Genomic DNA, 14,215 nt, shown 5'->3' with positions numbered 1-14,215 from the left:
TATGTACCTGCTGTTGGGAAAGTATTGGACTAGGTGGGACAAAGGTGGAAGCCCTTGCCCTTAGGAGCTTTACAACTCATCAGATAGAAAGGAGACATAGGATTTGGATGACATAGTGAACTCTTGGATAGGGGTATTCCCTCTTTTAGTGCAGGTCAATTTTTTACATGTAACTTAAATTTTTGGAGTTTCCTAGAGAACTTAGAAAGTGGCATGCCCCAGAACAAAAAGCCAGTTCTATGTGATAGGCATATTTTGAACCCAGGTCTTCTCAGTTCTAAGAGTAACTATTTGATATCTTATTCTTATCATATCATGTTCTGTGTGTATGTATGCATATAGACATGTACATGCATACATATAATATACTATTGTCTCTTCTTCTGTCCTGAATCAGGATGCACATAAAGACACAACACATCAACTTACCTAGTCTTTGCAAAGTCATTCCATCAGGATAATTAGATCCCATTGACATAACAAAGAGGTAGCAGTTGCTAGGCTGGAAGTGACCTACCATTGGTACCCTTCTTGTATCACAGGAAATTATATATTTTATCAGAGTGTTCAATAAATTCAAAGATGCCAACTCCTGGGTTAAGGACCCACTGTCAAGCAAAAACTTTAGAAAATTGAAAGTCACTATCCAAGAAATTGTATGTAGATCAATTTCACACAGGATGTGTAACTAAGACCTAAATGACATATCATAAACAAATTAGATGAGAAGGAAAAGACTATTTATACTTATTTGGCAGCTATGTGTAGGGAGTGAGTTCTTGACAAAAATGCAATAGAGAAGATTGTAAAAGATAAAATTGGTAAAATTGCTAATATGGTTTTGAAAAAAAAACTTGCATAAACAAAACAAAAGTGGTTATAATCAAAAGGAAAGTAGCTCAATAGGGGAAAGGAAGCAAATTTTTCTGATAAAGGTCTGATATCCAAGAATATAGAACAAGCAGAGCTGTTCTCTCAATATATAAAATGGTCAAATAATAAGAATAGGCAATATTCAAAAAAAGAAATCCAAACTATGAACAACCCAATAAAATACTCCAAATAACTGTTAATAAAATAAACTTAAATTAAAAGAACTCTTGAGGTTTTACTTCACACATAGAAGACAGGTTAAGATGAAAAAAAAAGAAAATAACTATTGAAAATGTTATTGGAAAACTAGCACTAACATATTGTTGGTGGAGTTGTGGATTAACTCAGTCTTTCCGGCAATATACTCTGAAATGATTCATCCCTGCATGCCCTTTAACTTGTCAAATACCACTACTAGACATTTTTTTGTTGTTTAGTTGTGTTAGTTATGCTTGACTCTTCGTGACACCATTTGGAGTTTTCTTGGCAAAGATCTTAGAGTGGTTTGCCATTTCCTTCTCCAGCTCATTTTACATGCAACAAAAATGGTAAATAAGGTTAAGTGATTTGCTCATGTCACACAGCTAGAAAGTTTTTGAGGTCACATTTGAACTCAGATTTTCCTGACTCCAGGCACAGTGAGCCTGTGCTCACTGAGCCACCTAGCTTCCCTCATCAAAATCAAAGCCACAGAAAAAGGACCCATACATACAAAAATATTTTTTGTTGTAGCAAAGAGATAGAAAGCAAATGTGTGTCAATCAACTGGAAAAATGCAAAATTATAAGAAATGAGTTAAATTATATTACAAGATGTGTTTTATAACTTACAAATATAATGGAATATTAATGTACACTAAGAGTTTAAAAAAAAAGCTGGATTCACAGAAACTAAGGAAGACTTACATGAACTGATGCACCATCAAGTAAGCTGAATAAGGTAAAAAAAAATTTAAACGGTCGGTGACAGAGTAAATAGAACGCTGAATTGAAATCAAGAAGGCTCTTCATGAGTTCAAATTTGACCTTTGATGCTAGCTGTGTGGGGACCCTGGGAAAGTAACTTAACCCTGTTTGCCTCATTTCTTCATCTGTAAAATGATCTGTAGAAGGAAATGTCAAACCACTCCAATGTCTTTGCCAAGAAAACCCCAAATGGGGTCACAAAGAGTTGGACACGACTGAAATGGCTCAATAACAACAAAAATATAAAGAAAACAGTTTTGAGAGACTTGAGGACTCTGATCAATATATTGGTCAAGAATTATGAAGACTTCTCATCTCTTTGTGAGAAGCAATGTACCGATGGTATATAATGAGACATACATTTTTGGATATGGGCTATGTGTAAAATTGTTTTGTCTTGACTATACTGATTTGTTACAAAGAATTTTTTTTGCGAGCAATTGGGAGACACCAATATGAGGACAATAATGATGTAAAGAAAAAAATAAAAGAAAGATGGTGAAAGAAATCCTTAAAAAGTACACAAAAGAAAAGAGAAGGAAAACTGAGAAAAGGACACAAATAAGCGTCGCAATTTTGGTAAAATCCTGTTAAATTTAAATTATACTTAAAATATAACAAGGTTTATTTAATAGAGGTTATTGGTTTATATACAATATTTTCTGTTTTAATTTAGGTATGAAAAGTTCATATTTGTTCATATTAATTAAATTTGCAGCTAAAGAAAAATAAAGAAGTTATAGTTTACATGTGGAAATGCATGGACCAGGGGTAAAAGCACAATGAGTAGAGATTAATGGAGAGGCAAACAGAAGTGATTTTAGCATCAGAATATAATAGAGTCCATCTAGGCCAAAACTTATAAAGCTAGGATCCATGAACTTTTTCTTTTTAAATATTTTTAACTGTTTTCAAATATAATTAAATAATTATAGTATGTACATTTGTGTATATACTTTGTGTATTTAAAAACATTATTCTGAGAAGTAGTGCATAAGCTTTACTAGACTTCCAAAAGAGACCATGATACTGAAATGTTTAAAAATCTCTGATCTTAACAGTATTACAAAATAAATAATCAGATGATAAGTCCTAGAATAGAGGTATGATACAGTAACAATCAGGAATGCAAATGATAAGACCACTTCAACTGACTTAATGATAATTTTCAGCTTTTAAGAAGTATAGTGACTAAGTAGGATGATTCTTTTCTGGGTCTAATTCTTAATAACATGGAAGAACAAGTTTCTGGTGTAAATATAATAGGAATTTTGTGGAGGAAATGACCATTTAGGAGAACAAGAAAGTCAAGCATAGGCACACTCAATTTTAGGTGAACAAATTTCAAAAGATTCAGAGGTAAGATGTGCAAAATACTTCGGATTAAAATTCTACTTGGATGTTAGCTAAGATGGAATGGCAATTGAAAAACAAAATCTGAAGACATAATGGAAATAATGACAATAAACATAAACAAGGAGTGGCATTAAAAGATTAATACGGAAGGAGAGAAAGCTCACTAACACATTTGAATGAGAAAATAAAATACAAACTAGGGAATATACTAGGATAATTTTTAAGTGGCATACCCCTGTAAACATGTTGTCATGAGGACTAAATCTTAGAATAAAACTCAAGCATATGAGAAAAAGAAAAAAAATATGGAGAGCAAAGGATTGCTGCTTGGCGGTATGGGATGATAATAATTGACAGCAGAAAGAAGACAGCCTTACTTGATTATGATTTTGCTTCTGTTTTCTCTAATAAGGAAATGACCTTTGATAAAGAAGTAAACAATAACTAATATAGAGCTTACATACAAAATAAGGAGAAAATAAGAGAGGAACAAACTCCCATTAATAAGTTTGAGTCAATTGGTCCAAATGAACTGTCTTTTGGATACAGGGAAATGATAGATGTGATTTGGTGATGTACTCTCAGAGACATTTAATCATCAAGAACCACAACAGAGAACTCAAGAAAGATAAATATTATCCTGACTTTCAAATAAAGAGAAAATAACATGGTCTTCAAGCTATAGCTGTGAATTTCATTTCAGTTACAATGAAAATTTTAGAATGCATCATTAAAGAGATGGTTAGTGAATATCTATCCATGAAATGGTGATCACAAATAGCCAGCATGATTTCTTGAAGGATAACTCATGTCAGAGTGATTCTTTCTTTTCTGACAAGGATCATAAATTAACAGATTGTTAAGATTCTTGACACAGAGTTTGGAAAGCATTTGATAAAATATCTCATGATGTATTTGTGGAAAGGAGGATAAGATGTGCAATATGATAATAAAATTATGTGGATTTAAAACTATTTGAATTTTTAGATTCAAACCTCAATGGTTCAGTTTCACATTGGAAGGAAGTATCCAGCAGAGGATCCTAGGGATCAATGCTTTCCACTATGCTACTTAACTTTATTTTTTCTGTGAAGAATTTGGAGATGACACAAAGCTGGAAGGATTGGCTAACATACTAGATAAAAGGGACAGATTCCAAAAAGTTCTGGACCAGCTAGAATGTTGGACTGAATTGAATAAGATAAAACCATATAGGGATTAATATAATGTCTTATACTTGGGTTCACATACTTAATTTCACAAGCATAAGATGGCTGTATCATAGTGAGAGCTGTCTGGGACATCTGAAATCTGAAAAAAAGATCTGAGAGATTTAATGGACTGGAAGCTCAATATGAATCATGAATGTGCTGTGGTAATGTGCTTTAGTCAAAACATCTATTGCAATCTTGGGTTTAAGAGAATAAAGCTTCCAGGAATAACAAGGTGATTCTTATTGTACTGTGCTTGGTCAAACAGTGTCTGATCTACTATGTTCAGTTCAGGTGCCCCAATTCAGGAAACATGTTGCTAAACTGTTGAGAGGAGGACAACCGGAATGGTGAAGGGCCTTGAATATATATCATATGAGGAAGGGTTGAAAGAATAGGGAAATATTTAGCCTAGAGAATTAGAGAGTCAAGAGAAATATTATTCTGTCTTCTAACATTTGTCTTTCTTCTGGAAAATGCATTGTACTTGGGCATGAAGGGCACAGGTAGGATCACTAGGTGCCATTGGCAAAGAGGCATGTTAGAGCTTAATGTGAGAAACAGTTTCCTAAAATTTAGAACTATCAAACAATAAAATGGCTGCCTTGGGAAGTAGTTCAGAATTTCTGATTGGATAAATTGTAATAAACCATCTTTTCAGGTATGGATTGAACTAGATGGCCACAGAAATCCCTTCCAACTTGCAAATATGTGATTCTGTGAAATCATTCTTCAATTCTAATCTTGATTGCAGTAACATTTGTGGTAGCAATTTGGGAAGAATTATGACATGATCTTTCTAATATCTAAGACTACACTTAGCCAAATGCACAAAGTGAAATATTTTGTCCCTAATGTCAAGTAGAGAAATATTAATAGATAATATTTCATTGTTTGGAAAATGTATAGGGGAGGGAAAGAGAGAGAGAGAGAGAGAGGAGAAGAAGAAGAAGAAGAAAGAGGAGGAGGAAGAGGAAGAGGAGAAGGAAGAAATAAAGAAGGAAGGAATGAAGGAAGGGGAAGAAAGAGGAAGAGAGGGAGAAAAACATTGGAGATGGTGAATTGCAGGTAGTATGAACTTATGCCTGCCAAAAAAATTGGAGCTATGATATTCTGTGAAGTAAATATCCAATATTAAAAAGGGACTCTAGAGTTCAGTTACTTTGGTCTCCTGTCTTTTTCTTCTTTGTTTAATCATACAATACTCCCTTCTTTATCTTCATGGTCTGCCCTGATCCCCACCTCTCTATGCAGTAATACCATAAAATATAAATTTATTTTTCTGGGTTCAAGTGCATTAAAACAAATTTCATTTGAGAATATTTTATTGACATTTGCAGCAATCTTTAAATAATGCTATCCAGGTATAAAACCAAGCCAAATTATTGGGTTGGAAATTTTTGCCTTCATATCTCAGTGTATGTCCTTACAGTGACTCAGAATACATATAAACAAAGTAATCAAACTTTGGGCAAAATTTTAACAATTAATCTAAGCACCTCATTTAAAACCAATGAGAAATACTAAAACTGAGCTTTACTACACCCAAGATGTAAAACACATTAGTTACCTTAATTAGGGAACACACAGTCCTGAGTTTAGGCCACCAGAAGTACTCTCAACTGTGCAAATATTAGCAATGTGATAAAGCCAAATTTTCCATCCATTATCCAAATGGAAGGAAAGCAGCAGCTCATCTCAGTTTGAACATTAGACCTATTATTCAGATGAAGGTGTATTTCATTCTCTAGGCCCAAAATAGGAAGACAGCCCTCCCACATACAGAAATTTAAAAACTCCACCTGAATTCTTCATTCCTGACTGCATTTTTCAAAGTGAATGCAGTACATTTATGATGTATTAGTATCCTTTTATCATGTCAAGATTCACATGTAATAACAATCATTAAATACAATGCATTTGAAGGACATCTGTTTCTAAGAAGTTCAAGGTACTATTCAGAAATGATCTAATTAATTTCCACAGTGTTTTCATGAGGGAGGTTGATTTGTGACATTTCCCTTTAGGCTGTCCTGAAAATAGTTTTTCAAAATCCACATGTTTATATAAATTCTGCTGGCTCTATAAAATGCCCAAGAAACTGACCCACATTTGCTAGTCTTAATCTGTGTTCCTTAGATTGATTCCCATCATCTATCTATTGTTGATCATAGGCACATGATAAGAGTACACAGAACATTAATACAATAATAATGTAATAATATTTAGTACAATAATAATAATATTTGACATTGACATAGTGTTCTAAAATTTACAAAGACCTTTCCCTAATATCTAATTCAGTTATCCAGATAGGTACCATTATCTCCATTTTACAGATGTGAAAACTGAGTCTCAGATTATGTTACTTGTCTATCACCCTGAAACTAGAAAGTGTATGAGGTGTGATTCAAACCCTGGTATTATTAATACCACCAGTCTTGGAATGTATCCATTGCACCAGCCTGACACAAACATGCATGAAATTGTCCTATCATAATTAGCAAAAGGGATGTAGAAAGTAGCTGAGGACTCTATTCCATTTGCTTTGGAACAACCTCATTCTCATTAGGTCTATTGCCTGATTGCTATTAAAATCATCAACTCATTTTTATTATTTTTTTCTTTTAATTCCTTCAGCCCTAGGGAATATTGGTTATAGCTTTTTTTTATGGATAGTCTATGAATGACAAAAAGAGAACATATTAGGGCTGTATTTAATGATGAAAAGGTCCTTGGAGATCATCTATTCCAATCATTTCATAGCTTATATTAATGTGGCATTAAATGATATGGAATGTGTGTGTATGTATGTGTGTATGTGTGTATTATAGTACAAAGTAGTAATCATTAAAATTATTTGAATAGCCTTTACAATTCATCTAGTCTCCTTGCTATGTCACCACTTCTCTGAATCTATTTCTTCATTGGTAAAATGTGGGTAAAAAGATGGCTTTATACTTCACAGATGTTTGTTTTAGTGTAACAAAAGAGTGTAGTGTATCCCACGAGTTCAGTAAGGATTCCACATGTAAGGAGAAGGATGTTGTAGAGTGTGTCTAGAAGGGAGGTAGAATAGACATCTCTAGCCTCTTCTCTCTCTCCCCTTCTCTAAGGAAGACATTTATTCCTGCCAGAAGGGAAAGCAGGAGATTGGGGCAGAGGTCCCTCTGCTCTTTTCAGAAAGAGGGGATATCAGGTTAGTATATCTTCTCCCTTCAATGTTAGTCTAGGGGATATAAGGTTCCATCTAACTTCTTATTACTTTATGATTTGGTGGGGGGTGGGAAGGGGAAGGAAGGACCACAAGCTCTATATCCAAGACTTGACCCCTTCCCCACCTAATGTCAGTACCTCAATGAATGTACATAGACAATAATAAAGAAATCTATTTATCCAAATCCCTAGCAAAATAGAAAACAGAGAAGGGGAATATATACCAACAATACAAAGTAAAGGAGCTCTCCCATAGGGAGCAAGGTAACAGCTTAACCAAGAGAGATTATACTAGATATCACCCAAAGGAAACTCCCCAAGGTCTTCAGAGTAGCAAGCTGGGAGAGATTCCCTGCTCTTCTCATGCCTTCCCAGAATCTTTCCTTTAGCAACCTTCTGTGTTGGTCTCTTCCATATTCAGTTTCCACAACTCTGCCCTACCTCTTTCAAAGGACAGAGCCTTCATCTCTAACAATAAGGGGAGAGTCTCATACCAATAGGCCTTAGGACAGGAGTTAAATTAGAAAAGTGACTTGTAAATGTGACATTCTTTTACTTGAGAACTTTGTAAAATGTCACATACAGGGTAAAAATTAAAAAAAGAGCATGGACTCAGGATTTCTGGACTCAAAAATACTCTATTCTGTCCAGCAAACACCTATGATTGTCAGATAATTTTCAAGCTTTAATTTATCACAATACTAATGAAAACATTGAGAGGAGGCATGGATCTACAACTAAAAAAAACACAAAACCTAGAATGACAACAAATAAAAATACACCAGACAAACAACAAAATGGAAATTATGGAAATCAAATAGGTGTCCATGCACATGTCTCTAGTTCCTGCTTTAAAAGAGCCTGAGGCTGGTGGATTAAATGAGTTTAAGAGTTCTGTTGTTTTTTTTTTAAGAGGAAAACTAAATTCTTCATCTTAAACATGAAAAAGATTTCACAAAAAAAGAAGAAATAAATAAAATTATCAGAAACCATTGTGCCTAATCACATACCAGTAAAACTTATGACTTGGAAGAAATGGCTGAATACTTACAAACTGTAAAAACCTAGATTAACAAAAAGAAATAGATTATTTGTATAACCTAGAATCAGAAAGAGATTTGACAAAATGTAACTGAACTCCCAAAGGGAAAAACAAAAACCATACAGAAGTAAATAGATTACAAATGAACTCTTTCAAATGCTAAAAGAACAATGAATTGCAGTATTCCATAACCTGTTTGCAAAAATACGAAAAGATGGGAACCTTCAAAACTCTTTCTAGGACACAAATATGGTCTTGATTCCTAAAAGGAGAAGAGTCAAAGCAAAAAAAAAGAAAAAAAAAAGAAAGAAACAGAAAAGAAAAAAACATAAACTAATATACCTAATAAACATTATCATGTTTTTAAAATTCACTATTAACAAGTGGATTATATTAACATATTAACAGGCAAAAGATTATATACTATGTCAAGCTTAGATTTGTAACAGGAATTCGTGGTTGGCTTAACATAACAATTCACTATAAATACAATAATGCATAATAAACCAAATGAAATCAAATGAGATAACAATTGTAAAGCACTTAGCACAGTGCCTGGCACACAATAAATGTTATAAATGTTATATAAATGTTAGTTAGTGTTAATAATAATTATTATTATCATTATATCTAATGAAATCACATGATATCAGTAGATGCTCAAAATGGTTTTGAAAAAAATCTAACACCAATGTTTGCTAAAAAAATACTAGAAAGTATAGGAATAAATTGACATTCCTTTTAAAAAAATCAATTAAAACATTTACTTAGTACCTGTTTTACTTTAAAAGGTCCCAGTCCATTCCCCTCAAAAACTGCTTTGTATCTATTTTGTATCTGTCTATATGTTCAATATTCTATCCTCTAGTGGAATGTACGTTTTTGAGGGCAGGGCCTTCTCCCCATGAGTCTTTATCTCCAGTGCCTGGCATATAGCAGTTAATCATTAAATAATAAGTTTTGCTTAGGCAAAGGTTGGACCCTTTCAATTCTGAGTATCTATGCTTCTATGGCCTGCTTTTGCCTAGCATGTGATCTTATGACAAATCACCTCGTTCTCAAAAACTCAGGCAACAACTTAGCTTATATTGCAAGGGAAAAGCCAGGCTGCTTCAGTGGAAGGATTCCCCACACCAGGAGTTCCCCACATGCAAATAAAGTCCTATGTATTGACCCCTTCAAGAACTCCCCATCACACACACACACACACACACACACACACACACACACACACACACACACACACACACACTCTCCCAGAATAGCTAGGACTTAGTTCTATCCATAATGGGTTTAGTAAGTGTTGAATTAATAATGTTGACTTTCAAAAAAGGTCTATCTTAAAGAAAACAAAAAATAAAATAGGCCTACCTTCACTACCAGCCATAGGGAATCCTCTTAATGTTGTTTCATATAATTTTAGGGAGGTTTGCTTTGAATTATGACTAGAGGAAATCAAACAAAATATCCATAGCTACACTTTGTGTGTTGACAAAAAAAAGGTGGATACCCATCATTTGAAGGATGGCTGAACAAATTGTGGCACATGTATGTAATAAAATATTAATGCTCCATAAGATAGAATGTGAAGGATTCAGACAAATATGGCAGAACCAGAAAAAATATATAATAATGGTTATACTGATTTAATTTTAGTGATCATTGAAAACAAAGTCAAATTGAGTGACGCTAACACTAAATCTTGATGAAAGGTGCTTCCATCCTTTGAGGAGAGAGGGAGGCACAAAATGCAAGTGCACACACTTTTTGATTCTGTCCAAGGGTAAGTTTGTTTCATTTAATGGGTTGTTTTGGCCACTTTTTCTCTTAAGGGAAAAGCAACTTTATAACCACTCTCCATTCCACCCCAGCCACCCTATTCATGTAAGGGACTTTTGTCAAAGAAGCAAGAGTGTAGGGCAAAAGTTGCCAGCCCAGGCCCTTTTCCTCCAGTAGTACTAAATGCTTCCTTGAGATTTGTAAAAATTTGCACGGTCCTGTCACTAGGAAAACAGTAGCCTCAATCCAATCAGAAATAAGGTGTAGGGAGCTTTTCAGCAGGAGAAGAGTATGAAGTTTAAAAGAAAATAAAAAAAGGTATGAAACCTTTGTGTTCCTGAGAAGAGATGAAATTGTGTTGACAGGCCCTGATGCATTCTGGCCCAGGATGGTCTTCCTTCTCCTCCTAAGAAGGCACTGCAGCAGATGGTAACAGGGCTCAGTAGAGATGCAGCAAATGGCAGCTGTCAGGGCAGGGAAATGATAGTGGGGCAAGGGCTGAATTGGTCAAAATAAGAGGAGCTCTGTGACAAGGACAGGAAGGCACAACAGGCTGGGTAACAAGAGAAGTGTTTCTGTCAGAACACAAGCCTTCATTGTCTAGAAGCATGAGTTTTCCAGGGAGTGTTCCCTTTTCCACTAGCATCAGAGTCTGAGAGAGACTGGACTTCATTGTGTGTGGGAGGGATGAAAATGATTCTACTGCTTGATAGTTCGTTGTTAGTCATTTTGCTATTCTGTTCTATTTAAATGCTTTGCTATTTGATTTATGGTTTTGGTACACTCTGTAGAATCCCTCAAGTGTTAACAGATAATACAATTTACAAATCCATAGATTTCACTAGAATGACAGATAAATCAATAGGAGTATAACAAGGGTCCCAAATGACTCTTTTCTTGTAGTTCAGTCATTTTTCAGTTGTGCTTAATGCTTTGTGACCCCATTTGGGGTTTTCTTGGCAAAGATATTGGAGTGGTTTGCCATTTCCTTCTCCAGCTCATTTTATAGATGAGGAAATTGAGGCAAGCAGGTTTAAGTGCCTTGCCCAGAGTCACACAGCTTCCAAGGATCTGTGGCCAGATTTGAGCACAGGAAAAGGAGCTTTCCTGGCTCCAGGCCTGATACTTTATCCACTGCACCACCTAGCTACTCCAAACGACTTTAGACCATCTAATTATCCAAGATTCAGTGTAGCATTTAGGAAAATCAAAATTATGAAAATATGTCCTCCACTCAGTGCATGCACTATCAGTAAATAAGTTTTCCTTCTTGTTTACCTCCACAATCAATGTTCCTTTACCATTATTGATACTTCCAGATCTGTTTAGCTAAAGGGTGGTTGGACTAGATGACTGCTATAATCTATTCCAAGTGGAATATTTTACATTTCAACAACCCTTCTAAGTTTAACACTGTATAGTTCTATAATTATTTTTCTACATGTCTTTATTCCCTCCAGGATCAGTCCTGATCCCTGCCTCCCCTAAAGAGACTTCCTGACTTGAACATTCTGGAATGCCTGACTGAGCAGGCAATTAACAGACTAATTGACACATTTTCCCCTCTTTTGAAGCCAAAATCACAAACCAACCTGTTTGTCACAGCAGAGATATTTTCTTTTTCACTTCTCCCAGAAGGCAAGCCCCACAACTCTGATATGTACCTGAATTAGATAAGTAAATTCTTTTTATCTCATGTCATGCCCCTAGCAACTACTATCTGAGCCATGCAAAAGGTCTCCTTGCTTGTTGCTGTTCTCAAGAAAGAATTGAGCAATGATGGCAGTAGGGACAGTGCAGAGCTGGCATTCCTACTGATATGATAAATGTCCCTGTGCCTCCCCTCCCTCCTAGGGCAGAGTTATTTTTCTAACAAATGAATAATTTTACCTTCTTCCTATCCTCATCTTTACTACAGAAAAATATTAAACATTACCACAGAAAGGTTCAGACTTGACCTTGGCAGTTAGATTTTTGTTTGTTTGTTTGTTTTTTTAATTCCATATGTCACTTTGAAATCAGGCATAATAAAATCTGTTGCGATAGTTATTCCTGTGCTCAACATCTAAGCAGCCAGCATGTTTCAGATGGAGGTTTAATTATCCCTACCCTAGGGATACATCAAAGATGCTCATTGAGAGACACTGAGATGCTTGAAGTCTACCCTGAACATTTCACATATGTCTCATCAGGTAGCCGAGAAGAGCAGTTTCCAAAAAAGTCCTCCATCCTTAGACCATGAGATTAAAAAGAGATTTTAATTGCCTTTCTTAAATTTGCCATTGATATATAGCACCCAATCCAGAATCAGATACCAATCAGTGGCCCAAATTAGCCCTACAGCACCAACAACACCCTAGGTGCCTGCAGTAGGAAGCCTGTGTTTGACCAGCTCCTTGTAGGCCAGTCTCAAGAACTTGTTCAGCATCACTGTCCCACTTGCTTCCGTCCCAACTTGGCCAACTCCTTAGCCTGTTAATGCATCTGTGCATCTGCTTCAAGGTCACCTGCTCCTCCTTGACAAGTCAATCTGTGAAGGAGCCTGATTTTTTTTAAGGTAATTGGGGTTAAGTGACTTGCCCAGGGTCACACAGTTAGTAAGTGTCAAGTGTTTGGTCTGAGGTCAGATTTGAACTCAGGTCCTCCTGACTTCAGGGCCAGTGCTCTACCCACTGTGCAACTCAGCTGCCCCCTGATTTATTTTTAATAGAGTAAATAGTATATATTTAAAACCTTCAGTAACATTCATTATATATAATGGAGAAAAATCAAGTGTATTTGCAATAAGATCAAAACTGAAGCACGGATGACTATTATCACTACTACTATTTAACTTAATGCTAGAAACATAAAATATACTAATAAGACAAGAAAGAGAAATTGAAGTAGGAAAAGGAAACAAAATGATTTTTGCAGACATGATGGTTCACTTGGAGAATAAAGAGTCAACTAATAATTAAAACAATAAATTCATCAATGTTGCAGAATAGAAAGTAAATCTACATAAAGCATCAACATTTTGGTTTATTACCAACAAAAGCCATTTAGAAAATAAATCAATCAAAATAAATACAGAATAATTTAGGAGCCTATCTACCAAGAAACACCCAGGAACTATACTAATATAACTTCAAAATACTCTTTACAAACCAAGGCCTGTCCAAATTTATTTAGGAAATATTAAATACTCATGGATGGACCAAACCAATATAATACAAATGGTTATAACATCTAAATAATTTAATTGGTGCAATACCATTCAAACTACAAGAGAATGGAAGAACAACACAGAGAACAAAAGTTCAATAAACCAAAATACCCTAGTTACAAAAACTCTTAAGAAAATGGAAAACACTCCAGCATAAATATGGTACAGAACAATTTCTCACACCAAATTCCATATTAAATCCAAATTTCATTCATTATTTTACAGCAGATTGTGCCTTCTATCATCTTTACTCTCTTACTTAGCTTTAATCCCTCCTTGTATACTGGCTACTTTAGAACTCTTAAAACATTCCCTTGTGTCCTCCATCTTCAAAAGTCCTCTTACTTGATCCATTCATTCTCACTGTTACCCTATATCTCTCCTCTTTTTTTGTGGCTAAACTTCTTGAGAAGGTCATTTACATGACTACACTTTTTTTCCTTATTCCTTAACTTCTTACAGTATTGCTTCTGACTTCAACCAAAACTACTTTCTCCAATGCTGCAAATGACCTCTTCACTGGCAAATTTTACTGCCTCTTCAGAGTCCTTATCCTTCTTGATCT

General features: G+C 35.0%; 1 pseudogene; it reads right to left on the bottom strand.

The window, feature by feature from the left end:
* Positions 1-12,699: 12,699 nt before the first annotated feature.
* Positions 12,700-12,870, bottom strand: LOC114053847 (annotated as a pseudogene).
* Positions 12,871-14,215: the final 1,345 nt, after the last annotated feature.

The sequence above is a fragment of the Vombatus ursinus genome, unplaced genomic scaffold (genome assembly GCF_900497805.2).
Source record: "Vombatus ursinus unplaced genomic scaffold, bare-nosed wombat genome assembly UNPS02014812.1, whole genome shotgun sequence".
Lineage (NCBI taxonomy): Eukaryota > Metazoa > Chordata > Mammalia > Diprotodontia > Vombatidae > Vombatus > Vombatus ursinus.
The sequence above is the reverse complement of the archived record's forward strand: the minus strand, read 5'-3'. Positions and strand labels throughout refer to the sequence as shown.